Source organism: Leptosomus discolor, chromosome 21 (genome assembly GCF_034619465.1).
Source record: "Leptosomus discolor isolate bLepDis1 chromosome 21, bLepDis1.hap2, whole genome shotgun sequence".
Taxonomy (NCBI): Eukaryota; Metazoa; Chordata; class Aves; order Leptosomiformes; family Leptosomidae; genus Leptosomus; species Leptosomus discolor.
The window spans coordinates 159,768-179,142 of NC_141411.1; the positions used below are offsets into that span (position 1 = coordinate 159,768).

General features: G+C 42.6%; 1 long non-coding RNA gene across 1 annotated transcript in view; it reads right to left on the reverse strand.

The window, feature by feature from the left end:
- LOC147413973 (uncharacterized) overlaps window positions 1-19,156 on the reverse strand; it is a 119,824-nt gene extending 100,668 nt beyond the window's left edge. The window contains exon 1 of the long non-coding RNA XR_015183994.1: window positions 19,120-19,156. This is a non-coding gene — a long non-coding RNA (uncharacterized LOC147413973). The remainder of the gene's footprint in view (window positions 1-19,119) is intronic.
- Window positions 19,157-19,375: the final 219 nt, after the last annotated feature.

Below are 19,375 nucleotides of genomic sequence, written 5' to 3' on the forward strand. Positions count from 1 at the left end.
TCAAAAGCATTCTGAATCACCACTTTCCACAAGCATCCATGAAAAGTTCCCTACCTAGCCTAGAAATGCAGAAGAGACCTGTAAAAAAGGCATTCAACTGCTAACTGTAAGAATCAATGAAATGGACTGAGACTTCCCACATTTCTGAGCAGTCAAAACAAGACAGCTAAATAAAGATAGAAAGCAGTATTCTGATTGCAATGCTACGGAGAAGCAAGCTTCCGTATTCATCCCACTTTTGTCACTTGTATATTTTTTGTCTACATTCTGAGCCTGATCTACCTCATCTGGACTGCACTTCAATAATATTCTTTGCAGTATTTGTTCGCAGAGTTCACAGAGTAAAGACTGGAGACATATGTGGAACACATGCAGGAGCTATCCTGGAATTATCTCACGTTTACAACTCAAAGAGGGATAAGAGAGCTGAAAATTGGTCTGGATTGTCCCCTAGTGGTCCCCACCTTTCTTGGGGAGCAGAACCCAGAACAGGCTGTGTGAGTGCCGATTGTCATGTTCATCTCACAAACTGTGATCTGTCTATAATAAGCAGTATGTTTGCCCCCTTCCCTGCAACATTTTCTGCTCAGCTTGCAGTTTGCAGCATCTCCCATTCTTCACAACAGACCTTACCCGGCCATTTACTTCCAATGCTGCATGTGTGATGATGCTTATTCCTACATAAATGCATGATCTGTTATATTGTTATTAAGTTGTAGCTACTCTTTTAGAGGTTTTGTCTCATCTACCAGTTATTTATAATTTTAGTTCTGTCCTCCTCCATTCTGGCAGCTTTTTGCAGTTTGTTGTCATTCATAAACTGCTTACGGCGTTTCCATTACGCTGTCCAGGTTACGTCAAGAAAATATTGGCCAACACAAGATTCATGGTCATCTACCCCAATAACTTCACTTGATACATCCTTGTATGCACTAAGAAGCACAAGTAATGATGCAGGTTATTTTACTGAAAACATTCAAGGAAAAAGACTGATTTCCCAGTAACCTGTCACAGATCTTTGCTCACATTTGCTTATTTTCTTCAGCTATGCAGCTGAGAGAAACAATACTGTACCTAAGATCTGAAATGCTATTTTTTCAATAACAGGTTAAAATTTTGAAACCCGATCTGCTAGCAAGACTACCCATGCAGAATTTTTTTAACTACCTCTTTTCCAAATCCAGTCATATATTGTCACATGATGCTGCCAGTAGGCTTTCTCTTATGCTTTCTTTCTGCATGCTTTTCCATGTTCAAACATTACAGTACCACTCTGTAATTTAACTGGAAAGTTGACAGTTCCAGACATCCTAAGGCTCCTGCTCTACATAGTCAATCTCCTCCATGTTTGACCTCAGCAACTGGAGGGACTCCTATTATTTTTATTAAGAGCTCAGGAAAGTACTGTTTATGTCTCTTATCCTCCAAAGAAGTTTTTGCTCTAGTTCCTTCCTTTCTGTCTAAATCATCTCCCAGCTGCACATGCTACCCAGCTGTTTTGTTCAGGCTAATACTTACTATCCATTATTCTGTTATTCTTCCTCACTCCTCTTTCTCCTTCCATATCCTATGCCTTCCCTGATGCCAATTTCAGCTGTTTTTCTAAGAAAGCTCACGTTCCTGACTGCAGACAGCAGCAGCCCACACATGCAACAGCATAGGAAGCTCAAAAGAAACTGCGGCATTAAGTGGCTGAAGTACAATTAACTGAAGGATCGTCTTGGAAAAAATCTAATTCAAGCTAAAACCCAAAATCATTAGCCCAACTCAGCACCACAGAATTTCACTAAACTTTCATTTCGGTTCTCTACTGCACCCAAAAATATGAAGGAACGAGGAAGTTCACCACAAATTCCAAGTCATGTTATGTGCTTAAGAAAAAAAAAAAAAAAAAAAATATATATATATATATATTTGGAAAACTCCACTCAGCAGAAGGAAGGGAATTTCTTCTTATTCCAGACATAGAAAGCTCCTCCTAGAGAGGTAAATATTATTCAGTCTTAAAAGATAAGCTCCTTTTTTAAGCAGATGGAATGAGTTGTGCAGTACTACAATAATGCAATAGAACAATACAATAATGCAAGAGCATAGTGAGTATTAACCAGTACTTTACATGTTGGGATGACTTACAGAACATACTTTTATCCCTGCCCATGGCAGCGGGATTGGAATTAGATGATCTTTACAGTCACTTCCAACCCAAACCATTCTAAGATTTCATACCTGATGCCTGTGGCTGCATATTCTGTAATGAAGTTCCCCAAAGATGCCACCTACATAGCTCTGATAGCTGGTTCCTAGCTGACCCTCATAATCATATTAGGTTCTATAACTTAGAAATTAATCACCTAAGTGTGATACCAGTGTGATGAGAGTTGATCACAGCCTTCTGGAACAAGAAACTTTATAGCTAAAGTTTTATACAATCACTGAGTAGAACAGTTCAGAAAAAACACATATGGAAGTGTCTCGTGAAGTTACAGTATTATGGGTGAGGGCATCTGGGGGATACATTAAATGTCTCAGGTTGGTAAAAACGAGTTGTTGGTTTTAAAAAGAGACAAGACTGCAACAAGACTAAGTCTTTCCTCTTTGCTTACCCACTTCTCCGTCTAGAAGGTTATTAAGCCGCAGGACCATCCCCATTTACAAGTCCCATTCGCTAACTTTTCTTTTAGCACTGCTTTTAATAAAGTCCATGGATTCTTATGCTAGAAACCAACCAAACTACAGCAGTGTGGGTCTACCCACGGCCTTGCGGCAACTCCTAGCACCCAAAAGGTTAAGCACATAGACAGACAGGTTCTCCTGTACACAGCACTGGTGAGGCCGCACCTCGAGTGCTGTGTGCAGTTTTGGGCCCCTCACTGCAAGAAAGACATTGAGGTGCTGGAGTGGGTACAGAGAAGGGCAACAAAGCTGGTGAAGGGTCTGGAGAACAGGTCTTATGAGGAACTTATGGGGTTGTTTACTCAGGAGAAGAGGAGGCTGAGGGGAGACCTCATCACTCTCTACAACTACCTGAAAGGAGGTTGTAGTGAGGTGGGGGTTGGTCTCTTCTCCCAAGTAACAAGCAATAGGACAAGAAGAAACAGCCTCAAGTTGCACCAGGGGAGGTTTAGATTGGACATGAGGAAAAATCTCTTTACCAAAAGAGTGGTCAAACATTGGAACAGGCTGCCCAGGGAAGTGGTGGAGTCATCGTCCCTTGGAGGTGTTCAAAAAAACGTGTAGATGTGGCACTTGGGGACACGGTTGAGTGGGCATGGTGGTGTGAGGTCAATGGTTAGACTTGATGATCTCAGAGGTCTGTTCCAACCTAATGATTCTATGATAACCATTCATGAGGTTACTACAATTTAATGCCTTTTATTACCCATGTGCTCTAAATTCTGATTACAACTGCAAGAAAACCCTCCAAGATGCTTCAAAGGGGAGCTTAACAAAAGCGAATAGAAATCGGAGGATTCAGGTGCTCAGGTTTTCCACCGATGTGCTTTTATGACATGAGGATACAGGATATACATGGAAAGCAACAGATTAGATCAACATGCCTGCAGTAAAAAGTAGGTAAAAAGAGTAATGTCCCCATCCACTCTATCCCACTCAAATTTTTGCACTAATCTCATTAACGTTTCCAACCATAACGCAACAGTAGTCTAAAGAGCAAAACCAGCATCTGCCACAACACATTCTCCCTCTTTCCTCATCCATGGGAAAGCGGATGGAGGTACTCTGATTTCACTCGATGCCTAGCTTGCACTGGAGTCAGATCAAAAGAGCACACCTTGTATTTGAATGGAATGCTAAGAGATCCGAGACGGTTCATAGATCCTGTGAGGGCTTGTCCAACAGCCTTCAGCCAGCTATTAGCAAAGCTTCATCCTCTGCACACAGTTTCTCTTTGCTACAAGAAACGTCATGCATGTATGTCAGACGGTCAAATAACGTGTCCTACCTCAAGCTACTGCGAACAGGAAAAACTCCCACTGTGACTTGATATTCATGAGGAAACAAGTACAGAAAGCCAAAAGTGACAGGTCAGCAATACAACTTTTTTTTTTTTAAAAGAAGCTTTTCCCAGCTTCAAAGTATTTAACTTAGTATGGGCAAAATGGCAGCCAACTAACTAAATGCAGCCAGCAAAGACAATTTATCTGGCTCCCAGTATGACTCTTGCACCCCTCTCTCATCAGAAAGCTACATTTTCACACGTTTGTACGAAGCTGGGCTCATCTACAAGCCCATGTCGCTGGCAACTGAAAAAATTAAATTATAATTTGGTTGGCTCTAAGTTCCTCTCCTAAGGAGGACATCCTTTAGCCAAGTAAACTAAGCTACGCACGAGTGGGTACATAAGAGTTTAAGGAACTGGATGCAAGAAAGCAACGTGGGTAAATGCAGCTGGAGACATGAGTCACGACCAGAAGGAGAGGCTTAAATGAGAGTGAAAAAAAGAGGGCAAGAAGCATCAGGAAATAAAATACTTCACACAGGAAAGATCTGTCAGGGCACAATGGGAAGGAGCAGGCTACAAAGATTAAAGAGGGCTAGAACCAGGAACCAAGCCTGCAGGAAGGCCCCAGGCCTAGCGGGCACAGACAGCAGCAAGGCTGCACCGAGCCGGCAGTGAGCTCAGAACGTTCTAGGCCAGGCCAGCCGCGCGAGCCCGGCACGCACCAGCAGCCCCTACTGCCCCCCGGAGTGGGGCCTTCCCGGGCCCCGGCCCAGGGGCTGCCCAGCACCGCAGACAGCCCCCCCGGCCCCGAGCCTCACCGCCGCTTACCTGCTGCCTCAGCGGCCGCGACTGCCCGCCACCCGGGCACGCCGCCGCGCCCCGGCCTCCCCGGCGGGCGGCCGCGCGCGCGGCCTCGCGCCGAGCACGGCCGGGCCGGGCCGGGACGAGAGCGCGCGCCCGCTCGTTACAGGCCGCGTGCAACCACGTCAGCGGGGTCGCCTCAAGCGAGGGGCCGCGGGAGCAGCGGATTGGGCAGCAGCTCCCCCATGGCCGGGGCAGCGCTGCCGGCAAAAGGCGGGTGTTCCCCAGCGGGCAGGAGGAGCCCGTGGCCTGCAGGGAATCTGGCCCACCGGAAGGCCCGTGAATTGCTCAGAAACTCCACTGCAGCGTGTGGTTCCGTGTCACTAGCCACGGAGTGGAGATGCTGTGGAGGGAGTTAGCCATGTCGGCTGTCAGGGCGTAAGGACAGGTGTTTGAAACTCCGCCAGTCAAATACGACCTTCTTTGAAGACAGCTGCCAACCCTCCAGCCAAGTTGGTTTTACACATACATTACGATCATCTGCTGGAAATGAATTCTCGGTCGTGCCGTGCAGCAGCATCTGGGGTCAGCCCCCTGTGAATGATGGATTCTACAAACAAGCAGAGAGAAAATGCCCAGGGAGCCACCCTGCTCTGGGGCCAAGCTCCAGGACTATGGCCTCAAAACAGTGGGGCCCAGATGCGCACACGAGGGAGGCCTTGATCTCAGAGACATGTAAATTCACTTTCTGTAGCTGCTACGTAAATAACACTTCAGACAGTGGACTTGGGGGGGGGGGGCATGTAAAACAGGGGGAACTGACAGGTGCTGATTTTGTATCCACATCTATACATGCTCCTGGCAAGTCAGAAGCCATTGTCCAGAGTACCATTCAATGGTATAGTGCATCCGTACATAAGGGATCACACTGTATGCCTTTTACTAAAGCCCAATTCATGGAATTTTATGATAGCATCTCTTTTGGTTTGGTGAACAAGGGAAACATAAGGTTACAGAGAAAACCTAGAAAATTTTATCTGCATAAACACTAAATATTCAAAAATTATTTTTAACAGGGCCATGTGTATAAATGACGATCTGACTCATTAGTTCAGAACACTTAGACCTGGGGTTGTCTCTCAATAAGATGGACAGTAATTAAGCTCAAAGACCTTGTCTGCTTCTTGAATGTTTCTGAGAACAGTGAGTGCTTGGGCCATGATACAAACAAAAGCTCAAATCCTTGCTTAAACTTCTATACTTGTTTTCCACATTGGGAACCAGATCAGTATTTTTTAACTTTTTTTAACCAAACCTCTGGAATTCTGACGTGTGTTACTAAGTGTTGGGGTCTACCGGCAGGCCTGTGCTACCTTTCTAGTCTTCGGCTTTTATTACAGATACTTTATAGAAAGGCTGTCAAATGCTGTTTGTTCCATTTCCACAAAAGCAATCTTTTTAGGGAATCACACTATACTTGGGGAGGGGACAGAACTGGAACAAGAGCAATACAGTGGGAGCAGACTGGAAAAAGCAGCTCAAATCTTTGGATATTAGCTCTGTTTGAGACTAGCTTTTCTAATAAACTCACAGAATATCCTACATTTCTGTGTTTGATCCATGTATAAAGACAAAATACTATTGCAATCAATCAGCAATCTTTAGATTATTTCCTCCTAATTGCTTACATTACCCATAAGCAAAAGTTACACCTGGAAATTTACACCCACTCCTCCCAGTACGCTGTTGGGGAAAATCACTAATTGTTCTACCAACCTGATACTGATAAATCCTACTAATTCCCATGTTCAATTCTGCCCACTGCTGCTCCTGAGTAAGCATCCTACTGTTCTGACTTCACCTACTCTGGAAGAAACAGCTCAAGTGCCCTCTAGTGTGGTTTCAGAATATCCAGCCCATGCTTTTCCCAATTTTGTGGGACTAAATAAAAGGGTTTGTATTTAGTTTGAAATATTTTTTTAATAGGTCCATAGTATTCTATGACATAAGCCACTGTGAAAAATACCTTGAAAAATTTATGGTAGTTGTGACTTTTTTTTTTTAAATTGCTGAATGATAGTTATGGCTAGTTTCACAGGGATATTACCTGTTTTAGCCCCAAATTGCAAAATTTACTCAACATGTCTGAATCTTTCATGACCATTATATCTGTTTATGAAGTGATGCTGTTGGGTTCTTTTTCTTGATATGGATGAGTCTAGAGCATCATCATTCTGGGAAAAAAAATTGTGGTCCTTCTACTTACTTTTTCAGTTTCTTGTATTTCCAAACTTCTAATATGTATTTATCAAAGTAAAATTTATTTTCTTTCTACTACATTTTTAGTAGCTTTTTGGCTACAATAAAAATTTCTGAAATGATCAAGTGATTCTTACTTTTCTATTTGAATTACTTTCCTAGCTTATTCAACCCTAAGAAATTTGTCTCTTTTAAAGCTACTCACAGTCTGAATAATGAACATGCTTCGATCATCTCAGAGCATACGTTTCTAGCAGCTTTCCTGGCTGTGGTGGACAGTCTTTGAAATAAGCTTCCTGTTTAAGCTAATACACTTATTTAGCTTCAGTAGTGTGCACACCATAAAAGCTAATAGACTCAGGCACCAAACGGGTGATTTTTCCAAACTGAAGGTAGAAATGGGAAGAGTACAGACTGTGGACTAATATAATTGTTTCAGACATCTTGCACAGTAGTGAAATGCTCAGAACTGACTTGAAAGAATATACAGATATACAAACATATGTTCAGGTCATACCCACGGTCCATCTACTTTCATCGGTAGCTGCCAGCAAATGATTAAGGAAAGAGGTTGAGGATGTTAAGTGTAAGAATACAGGGACTACTTTCCTAGTATTAGCCTTCTGGAATTCAGTAATGTTTGTTTTAAGAAGAAGAACAGGAAAAGAAAATTTAGAGTGAGAATAATGGAAATAAAGGACAGCCCAAACTACCCACTGTGGAGTGACTGCAAAAGAAGAGTCCTGTCATTTGGCTCATCTATACACAAACAACTTTGAACATTAGAACTTGGTCTCTCAAATTCTCCTCTACAGTTCACAGATAGTGATGAAATCAATACCATTTTCCCCATTTTTCATAACCACTTCATCCCACTCCATCCTTAATGTCCTTTTCTATTACTTCTAAGACCTGGGAAAGTACAGAAGTCTATCTAAAACACTGGCAACTTTCCAATCAGCAGTAGCAGCTGTGGCTAGGATCAGCAGCTCTCCCTGACAGAAATTTTCTCTTGTTGTACACATACAGTATCACAGTATGATCGCATCAATATATTTCCTTCAAACTCTGTTTCATGTCTTTTTATCCTTAGCCTTATAGACCTTCTTTCCCCTGAATTCCTCATATGCTCCATTTTCATGTTGTATGTGTGTCTGTCTGCCAATATTGCAGTAATATTTTCCCCTCGCATCATTGCATATCTCTTTATGCACACATTTTTGCCCACCCTGTAGTCTATTCACAGAAATAAGTGAATCTCCACACCATGGGAATTTTAAGCATCTTTAAAAGTCAGCTAGTAACTAATTCTGAAGAAAACAATTTAGACATGAATCCTCTTTGCAAAACGTGTGTTCTGGTAACTGGGAGTCTTTTGAAGAACAGCCCAGCTATCCCACAGCTGCTGGTGGGATACCAGCATTACTGCTGATTACATTTAAAAATACCATTAAAACAGGCTGGATTTTTTTCCCCTTGCCTGTTTGGGTCTTCTTAAAACATTTGCTTCATAAAAATTCCCTTTTTTAAAAAATTCTGAGCAAGTCAGGTGTGAGACTAAAGTTCCCCTTTTGTCTAGCACAACATGCCTCATTCTTGTAATTTTTGTAACTATTCAACTCTGGGGTTTTTTCTTGTCTTCAGTGGTAAGTCCTTGCATCAATTTGTTTATACGACTGTTATGTATAATGGCTTTCTCTTCATTCCTCTGAATGCCTGAAATTGGTGTGAATTGTGACATTTTCAAGCCAGAAGCAGAAAAGCAGTGCTCAGAGAGGTATGTGAATGGAAAAGCAAATCGGATTCTGTCATGATTGGAGTAAGGATCCATATGAAATAGGACCAACCTAGTAAAGTATGTCCTAATACTGCTGTGATTTTCCTTTCCCACACTGCAGATATTTTAACAGTCCCTGATGAGTGCTTCTTTCAGGGGTTAGTAGGAATTGGAGAGGAGGGTTACAAAACTCAGTGAAGTTTTCTACACTTAAGCATACAATAAATAGTGATTATAGACACGGGAAAATTTGACTTAGCATGAAAAAGGAAATTTTGGTCTTAGAGGCAGGTTATTGAGAAAATCAGTCACTATTAGCACCTGACTTCAATCTTAAAATCAAAAGCACTTGACTTTTCTACCCAGATACATGAACAGTTGAACACCTTTGAGTTGCCAAATATGTACGAATTTGTATGAGTACGTTTGGTCTGGAAGAACATTTCATACATCTCCAACATGATAGCAGTTGTTACAGATGCAACAACTTTGTATAAACAGGACAAGAATAACTTTGGATACACCATTTTTAAGAGTGCCATCTCTTCTCAGTTCATCTGCTTCCTAGCAAATTTCCATGGGAGATGCATGCGAAACTCAGCACCATCTCATTTTATTTGAGAAGCATTTACATGACAGAATGAAGCTCATATTGGACCTTCCCCTTCTATTTTGTCCTTGCACTTCACTCAGGGTGAAATTCAGAAGACCTATTTAGACTGCTCAGTCAGTGACTGAGTTTCTGTTCCTCAGCAACAGCTCATCCTGCAGGGATCCTTACATTTAATTGGTGCTTAGACTCTGGACCACAAAGTTCCCACAAGATTCACAATCCATGTAAAAAAAGCTGCCCAGTCAGAGGAGTGGCATCTTATCTCTTCCTATACCCTCAGAAGACCTACCAAGTAGGCATGCTCTGAAGACACCTTATAGGCATAAAAGCTATTGAAGTCAACATGCAGCCCAGCAGCGAAATTTACTCTGTGAGTGAGAAGAGAAAGGCACTCCTATGGCCAGTCTTTCACATGGCTAACTCGAGTCATGCTATCGGAAGTGGAGCCATTACCATTATGTAGCCTGTAGAACAAATTAAATAGCAGAGAAGTCTTCCCAAAAATTAATAAAATCATTTACTGTAAACTTGTTGAAGACTTCTTGCAAGAGAACCCAAAACTTCTCTTTGATAACCGAATTCTGTGTCCAAATATTCTTCTGATACAACACAGGCAGAGTTTTTCTGTGCCAAGAGAAAAATCACATTTCGTAGCAAGGGTATGGCAGGCAGTTTGGCGGTCCCCCAGATACAACGCTAACCAAATGTTACTAATGGTGTAGCTTTTTAACTCCAAAATATTGTCTGTTTGTTCTAAATGCTATCTTTCTTGATTGAAAGCGCTCAAGCACTCAGTGAAATAGAAAATGGGCTTACTATAATTTTTCAGGGCTTCTATTTAACCAACAAAAAGAACAGGTTTTACATTCTTTAAAACAATAAACAATACTTGTTCAGGTATCCATCTGTCTTGGGTTTTAGTGAGCATTTATCCAAGATACTGAGCACCTGCTACAGTTCATACCTTATCTTCTGCTGCTCTCATTATATAGCAAACTGAAAAAAGTGTCTAAACCTCCATCAATTCCTAGCTTAAAGTAGTTCTGTGGAAACAGACACTTCTCTTTAAGGACTTCTGATGTCTGCTGGGCTACCTCATCCACCATCATAATGAGATGCAAGCACTGCAAGTGCTACTCAATCCCTGCTGCTTGTGACCGTCATCTTCCCTTGCTGGAATGATTATGCCAGCTAGAGGTAGACCTGAACTGAAGCCAGAGTCTGTTGGTGGGAGCATGCCAGGCAATACATCGCTCGTTCATTCCCGAGGAGCTGACTCAATTTACAGAACTCACTGGTGGAACTGTTATTTCTCATCATGTAACAAATCCCCACTGTCCTTTATGTGGGTAAAGTGAAATGCAGAAAATATGTGGCACGTTTTACCACTCAGTTCTCTTATTTCACATTCCAGTCTTGACACATTTTTGAAGGACCACAGAAATGTGTCGTTTAAAACCTGTCTAGTCAACTTCCTTGATCCTGAGGCACAGCTTTGAATTTAAGTAACTTTCTTTTTTCCATTGTGCTTTGGAACAGCTTCCTTTTCCTACTTGGCTCAAATCAAGACCTTTTCATTTTCAGATCAAGACGGCAGCAACAGCAGGTTCCATCCTGTGATGTAGATTGCGAGTCAGGGCCTTTGGAACCTCCGTGCTGACTGGATGAAATTACATTTGCCCCCAGGCAATTGCCCCAGAGGCATTGCTGGAATGGCTGGCAATGCTTGCAGTACCGTACAGTACCCTGCATTTCTGCTGTTGAGACACAGAACCAGAACCCTGTTACTTTCCAGGCAAAGAGCAGAACTGCACACCCTCCCCTAGATCATGGCATACAGCACAGAGATTAGCAGAGCTTTTTATAGGCTTTCTCTAATAAACAGCCCCAGACCACTACGAAATAAGTCACTCTTAGACACTTTTTTATGTATTAGACTTTAGTTTCCTTAAAGAGAATAACAGATTTACATGGGAGTAAACCACAAGGCTGAGCTAGGACAAGTACTCAAGAACTTACAGCTCTGGGATCACTCCAGTAGCTCAGTCTCTGCAGAAAATCTCCACTTTTATGCTGGGCCTCATGCTGGTACATGCCCCAGAGATCTGTGAAAGCATCCTGAGCCCAGAATAAATGAACATACAAAAGCCAGAAGCTCTGGGTAAACAGCCTTTTCATGTGTCACTTAATGTCATGTGGCATTAAGACCAGGGAGCACCGGCAGTAGTACCTCAAGGCATTCAGTCTGTAAGAATGAGGATTATAATGTCAGTCCTTCACACTGAGAAGTCTGCAAATATAGGAGAAAAGCACACGTACAAGTATGTATCCACTGCTTGGTATATGCAGTCCAAGAACAATTTGCAGTCTGTAGAAGACAGTGTTGAATCCCGTGCTATCTTTCCCTACTATACTCTTTTATTTGTACTTAAATCACATTCTCCACCATGGCCAGTATAACATATTTGAAGAATAAAATTAATTTTTAAGGCCTGATGCTTGGGCAATATTCCTCACATTGCCTGAATATTACCTGACTTTGACATTATGAGAATGCATTTTAGGATATCACAGTTTTGGAGTATTAAGATCTTACTTTATAACGAGATGTACAGGTAAGGATCTATCTTCATGCTTTTTCCCAGCAGGGCATACAGCAAGGTTACTAGTTTATACCTTGTGGTATTTTTAGTTTCAAAGTGAAAAGCAGCACACTCTTGATTTTGGAGGGATAGGGTTCACGTTGAACAGGGCATTCTGTGGTGGAAGGAATGCTAAGGCACAATTATTTTTTAACATGCCATGTATAAGTGAATATACCACAAAACAAAACACGTGTTTGGATCTTCTCCTTTTACGCCAAGGAAAAGTGTTTACTACTTCAGACTGGTATGTTCTCCATTGCAAAGCAGCATGGTGAAGATGAAGATGGCTCCTCTTGGAGTAATTATCATGAAGAAATCCACCTCAGCTCCAGAACAGTTTCAGTGATGATATGAAAGGGCACACAGTAAGTTTCAACAAAGAACATGGAGAGGGAGTCTAAGGATCACATATGAAAGAGCAGGTAGGCAGTGCCAGAATTTGTTAATACTTCAGGGAGAGCATGTCACCTCTTTAAATCAAGGTGCATTAAAGACTCATTCTACAGATGCCCTTTTCCAATCATTTTTTACTCTGTGTTTAAAGCTTGCATTGTAATATGACATATGCCTTGGAAATTGTCAAGTTTATAAGGACAGAAAGGCCATGTGAAGAAACAGTATCTCACACTCTATTATTGCTGGCACATTTTTAAGCTGTATAAGGGGTTTGTGTTTTAAAGCATGACAGAAAGGACAAGACATGTATATTTAATAACATGAAATCAGGCTATGCACAGGCAAATGTCATTTGCTTCCATGGTGTAAGTACTCATATTCAGTGGTCACACTATAATCCACAATGGATACACTTAGGCCTAAGCCAAATAAGTTTATCTCTGTAAAGCTGTTCCAGACCCCCTGTGACTCATAGAACTAGTTCCATACCTCATTTTCCATGCTGACCCAACCAGCTAGATTAGCTCAAAATGATCTTAGCCATCACACGTAGCAGAAGAATTCCTTCTAATTAAACCCTGAGCAACAGTTTTGATAGCCTGTTTTTCCTTAGTATTTTTCACAGTTTGACAGATCATGTTATTACCCTCTAGATCAGGTTTCCTGGGAAACAAAGCATCTCCTTACTCTTATAATCCTTCCAGGGAAAGGAAGCCAAATTAAAACATTTCACGGGCGTTCATTACATTTTATCATAGTTCATGGACCTATCATCCTCAACTGCCCAGAATGTACTACTGCTTAGGGGGCAGCAGAGACAATTAAGCTTGCTTTTTGTAACAGTTACTTCTTGTCCAGGAGCAACATTAACTAGGGAAAAAGCTTCCTTTCTGGGCAGTGCTTTGTTTCGTCCCAAATCAAGGGAACACTCCACTTCTGAGACCTGGACATTGCTGTGGCAAAAATGTGTGAAAGAGGCCCTTCACAAACACGCAAGACAGCTCCAGCTTCTATTATATATATTTGCCTCCTTTGATTTTCTGGAGGGGAGCACATTCTTTTAAGTTAAAGATGACAGCTATGACATGGAACCTTATTTCTGTTCTTCCTTTAGCTAGGGAAAACTTAGTGGAAATGTTCCTCCGGAACACATGCAGTCACGCCTAAGAGGCTGTGCATGCTGTGACTACATGAGCCTGCAAAATGTGTCATCATGTCTTTCTGCAGACATGCCCTGTTCACTGAACTCACATACAGGACGGTCATTTGTATTAAATATTTAGGACCATTCATCTGCACCTTGCAGAGGAACTTCCCTTAGTAGGAGGAGCTGCTGAATCAAAGTGGAAGTGTGCAACTCACATAATTGCAAATATAAATGAATAGAGAGAAATCAGGCCCAAAGAGCGGATGGAATCTGTAAAGAAAGTATATTAACTGGTAATTGGATGAACACCTCTCATTTGTTTAGTGGAGAGCTGGCAGATGACTCAAAAAGCCAAAATGGGACTGAGAGCTGCTTCCTGGGAGAGAACAGAAAAGAAAACCAGGTATTCTTCTATCCTCATTCCCATTTTGGCCATGACAGAGAGATGCTAGAAAGAATACCTGGATCACACTTGCTGTAGAAATTAAGTACTTTACAGGATTTTGTAATTTTACAGACTTGCAATGCTTTTTCTGAAAAGCAGCTTTGAGAGGCCAGGATTTAAAGCCCAGCAAATTCAGGACACTCCTAAAAAGAGAAAACCAGGCCAGTGCAGTTGTCAAGGGATCCAACCATAGTTCTCAACAGCCTCATATAAGCTTTGCAGACTGATCTGTCATGCAAGTTCCTCAGGCAAAGCAAGTAAATATACTTTAAAAAATTGTAAGAGTGAAAGGAAACAAAGGAGCAGACTATTTGCCCAGACAGTTGGAGAAGCACGGTCCCTTCCAACCTCCTATGTAGTCCAGGGAACAATTCCTGAGCTGCATTCTGAGACAGAGGCAACGTTGCTAGGCCTAGCATTCCAGCAATACTGGGTAGGAAATGGAAACAGCAATACAGAAGCCAACAGTGTGATGCAAGTTTCACTGTCACTGTCAGAATGGGAGTCCATTATGGTTTCCGGGCTGTTTGCTTGGAATTTAAAGGCAGTTGTAGTTCCATATAAATCACACATTTAAGCCAGGAAATAAGATTTTTTTTTTTAAAACGGATCTCTTCCTCATTCCCTGGCCTATGCTTCTCTGAAGGGCTATTTCAGACCTTTAACAGGGAATTTGAGCTTAGCATGAATAGAAAGAGATGAGAAACACAAAACAGATAGGACAAGGGGTAATGGCATTAAACTGAAAGAGGGGAGATTTAGATCAGGTATTAGGAAGAAGTTCTTCCCTGTGAGGGCGATGAGGCCCTGGCACAGGCTGCCCAGAGCAGCTGTGGCTGCCCCCTCCCTGGCAGTGCTCAGGGCCAGGTTGGACAGGGCTGGGAGCAACCTGGTCTGGTGGGAGGTGTCCCTGTCCATGGCGGGGGGTGGAACTAGATGGTTTTTAAGGTCCCTGCCAACCCAAACCACTCTGTGATTCTATTATATGAAACCTGAACAATCCTCTGCAGAGCTAAGAAGCATGCATATGCAAGTTTTGCATAAAGCATAAAACTGGAATAATTGTAGGCGCATGCTTGTAAAACACCTAGGCATCAGCAGAACACCAGAAAGAAATAACAATATTGTGCCCTCCTAATCTCTCAAAGGTCAATGGGTTAGCTGAGAGCAATTTGAAAGACAATGAAAAACAGAAGAGTAGGTCAGATCTGTAAGAAGAATAGTAAAATTCAGGCCAGTAAGGGGACATTTTAAATGTTTTAATTCTGAAGTCAGTTTAGGGATGATCTTTATGGGATCAAAAATTCAGGCTTTCTTCTAGTAATTGAAATTAAACAGCACTTGCTCAAGCAAGGATAGTTTCTTATCCATCTGTCATTACAAATAAAAGTAATACCACACATTTTGCAGTATCTAAACATCTAGTGCTACTGTTGGGTAACACTTCTTTCAAAAGTTTCCCAGCATGCTCTGCAATGAGAAAATAACCAAAACTAAATGGTCTTTGCCCCAGGATCTGCATAACTGTAAATCTAACTGCCAAAGAAATTGCCAGGTTACAAAGCTGCTACAAATATCCATACGCTTGTTTCATAAGATATACTATGCAAGCACCTATGGGGAAAGGACACTTTGATAATAGAAGGCTCTTTAATATATAAAGCAATACAATCCATGGATTTTAAAGCTGGACATGGTCAGGATGGAAATAAAATGTCAGTCTTCACAGCAAATATGATATGAAATAATGTTATGAACAGTCTACCAACTGAATGTTTGCTTCACAACTTGATAATCCTATTCACAAAAATATTACGAGCCCCTTCTTTCCTTAATTATATTGATTTGTTCCACAATAGCCTGTGAAATGAAACTATTAATCACCTTTGTAGTTTTCCTGAAAAATCTCCTAACGGGCAGAAAACACATCACAGACACCATCACAATGAACGCCGGGGTTGCATAGCCACGGATGACCAGAGACAAGCGGGGAACGGGAGGAGGAGCAGGAGAGGCCGGTACTCCCGGAGCAACAAACAAACGGGCTTGCGGCAGAAACCGGCGCGCCTGGCGCGAGGCCCCGGCCCAGCCCCCCCCCCCCCCCCCCCCGCCCCCGCTCAGCACGCGCGCCCGCCGCCCCCCCGCCAGGAGGGCACGGCACGCCGCGCACCTCCTCCCGCCCCCGGCGCCGGGCTCCGCCGCCGCCGGCCCGCGCTTCGCACGGCGGCTGCCGGCAGGGGGCGCTACCGCGCGCCGAACGCAGCCCCGGCCCGCGGCCCGGGGGCGAGGTCCTCCCGAGTCCTGAGCAGCGACTTCGGCTTCGCTGTGGGCATCGGTCCCGAGGAGGAAGCCGCAGAGAAGCTGTCGGCCTCTCTCTCCCACGTGCTGTCCCCGGCGTCTAGTGGCGGGGGGCCGGTCGCCGTGCCGCACCCGGGGCTCAGACCCTGGGAGGGTTGAGTGGCCTGAGACCTAGCTGGGAGCGACACAGCAGAAGAAACCTAGTCCTGTAACACGGACTTTCACGGTTCCTTCAGAATCCTTTGAGGTCCTACAACTTCGCTGGCTGTCAGCACAGCTCTCGATTATTTGACCTCACCATGCCCAACTGTTCATGGGGCACCGCGGGAGGAAGCTCTGAAGTGCGTCCTGGAGAAGCAAAGAACTGTGTGGTGAAATACGGCACGTTGAAATTCAGGTGGGTACTGACCTTGTACCCAGTTGACAGGGTCAACATGGAAGGCTGGAGAAAAAGGGCAAGATATAGACCCTGCACACTCCCTGCCACTAACTCTCTGAATCATTTTTCTCATCTTCACTTGAAGCTTCTGTAGGGTGACTGTGCAATCACTGCCTAAATCGGTTTTCTGTGGTGATTAAGGTAGTACCCGTTGAATCCAGTCAGGAAAGAGCTCTCCCCTACAAAGTAAAGGAGTCCTGTCCCTGCAGCTCCTCCCCATATAGTCACCCAGGTTCTCCCTTGTCCCTCCTGAATCTATTTCACTATCATCAGCTCACAACGAGCTCCAGCTCAAAAAAAAACCAAAACAAAACCAAAAACAAACCAACAACCAAAAAAACACAACCCCAAACTACTTTTCACAACTAATCCTGGTTAGCTCTACCCAAAATAAAGGCACCAAGAAGCAGCAAGACCTTCCTCCTCTTGGCTGCATGCACATACTAGTAACTATCCCTGCCATGAAGAGCACACCCACTGAGTAGAAAAGACAAAGCAGGGCTCACAGGTTAAGTCAGCTTCCCTGGATCATGCAGGGAGATATACGGCAGAGATCAGGATAGAGAGCGTGACCCTCCCATGACCCAATTCACTGTCCACGCAGTAAAGCTGTGGATACTAATTTAGGCAGAGATGCCTTCTGACTTCCACTGTTGCTTACTCATCTATCTCCTAGATGAAAAGGTTTTATCAACAGCTAAATTAAAACCCAAATGTAAATTTCACTTGTTGCCCTTGGAACCTTGTTAGAAATTTGCAAATAGTGTTTATTAAAATCCAGATTTTTGTTTCTAAAGTGAGGGGAAAAAAAAAAAAAAAAAAAAAAGGAATTTTCTTCATGGCTCCCTGTTGTTGCAAACTGCCCGTAACTCCTAGGAACAGACTTTGCTAGATCCAGATATTGAGGAATCTAAAAATCCTGCTCAGAGCTCTGAGAATTGCAAAGCTCTAAGGGACAGGTTTTGAAAGATGATCTTTTGATCTGCTTTGAGGAAGAACAGACATTCTGTGCTACAGAACCTCTACAAGAACTTGGGCTTAAGAGGCTTAGTGAGGGGAGTGGGACCAAGACTGAAGTTCACAGGCTAACATTTCGTGCATGGACTGTTTTCTGGCCCCCTTGCCATAGCCCTGGGAACACATTTTAGAGAAAGAACAATGCAGGAGCAGCTAAATCACCACTTTTGAAATGCTTTTGAGAAAAAATAATCACAAAAACATTGAATCAAGTCCACATTGAGTAATCTCACACTTCCCAGACACAGCCAAAAGAGCTACAAAATATGCTCTTGCCACCATGAATAACCTTCTTCTGGAAGCAATGGAACATTTACATAGATGTATCTGCAACAACAAACGACCAGAAAAGCCCAGCCACATATAGCATAATATCAAACTGATGCCATTATTCACACCACCAGTTGAAACTGCTAGCTGGGAAGAGCAAAACCTTCCTGATAAATTTAGCATCAGTTCAATTGTATTTCATTCACTGCAAGAATTATGTAGCAAGGAGACCCAGTATTTATGAAGACTGAATGGTCCATCTGTAAACTTTTACAGAAAATTAGCATGAAAATTACTAGAGAAGTAGAGAAGCCCGATAAAAGACTTTTTCAAAAACTATCTATTTTGCCATCAAAAGCCAATGCAAAACTGCTCCTTCTTAGATTTTTTTATTGCTTCAAATGTATCGGGGGATAATGAAGTCTTTTCCTACTGTTTGATACATCTTACTGTCACTACGTTACATTGTTTATTAAAATGGCTTCATGTTTTAATTATTTTAGAAGGCATACATTGGACCTGGGGAGTCAATACCATTTAGCAGAGCACCACTGAAGCAAAAAAAGGGAAATTGCAGGGTTTTGCTTTGTGTCATAAGGTAGGCTGAATGTTGCTTTTAGAAAAAACTAATAAAGTGTCTTTCATTGCAAATGGAACAAGAGATTCTTAACAAAACTCTGCCCTTGCAATTCAAACAAACATTTTGGATGCTTTTCCCAAAATGCTGACAGGCTTTAAAGCAGCTGAAAATAAAAAGCAAAGTGAGTGAAAATGGAAACCACCTCCCACATCCTTCAGTACTACTTGATCCCTAGATGAGTGTAACTGCATTTGAAATAACAACACCCAAGGATCTTTTCCTATGCCTTTTTGTATGGTTTCCACACACACCTTGGGAAAAACTAATTTTAAACATGAAAACAATCCAGATAGGTAAAACCATACAGTTACTTCAATAAAGCACAAAACAGGAAATAACTCCTTTATTCGTTAAACACTGAGAGGAAATGTTTAACATAGAAAACCCACTTCCCGAAAGCCTCTACCTTACCTTGTGCTCCCTTGTCAAAGCCCTGCAGACAGCTTCAGACTCAGACTTTCTGAAGACCGAGAAAGAAAGCAGCAGCTGGAAAAAAAAAAGTAAGAGAAGAAAGATTTAAGATTTTGAGAACAGAGTTGGCATTTTCGGCGAAATCTTGAGAACAAAAGTGGAAGTATTAGTGACTGGAAAATCAGCTTTAGGGGCCCTTAGCTTAGGATTGCGATCGAAAACAGTTTTAAGGAGAATAGCCGTTTTCCTGCTGTCT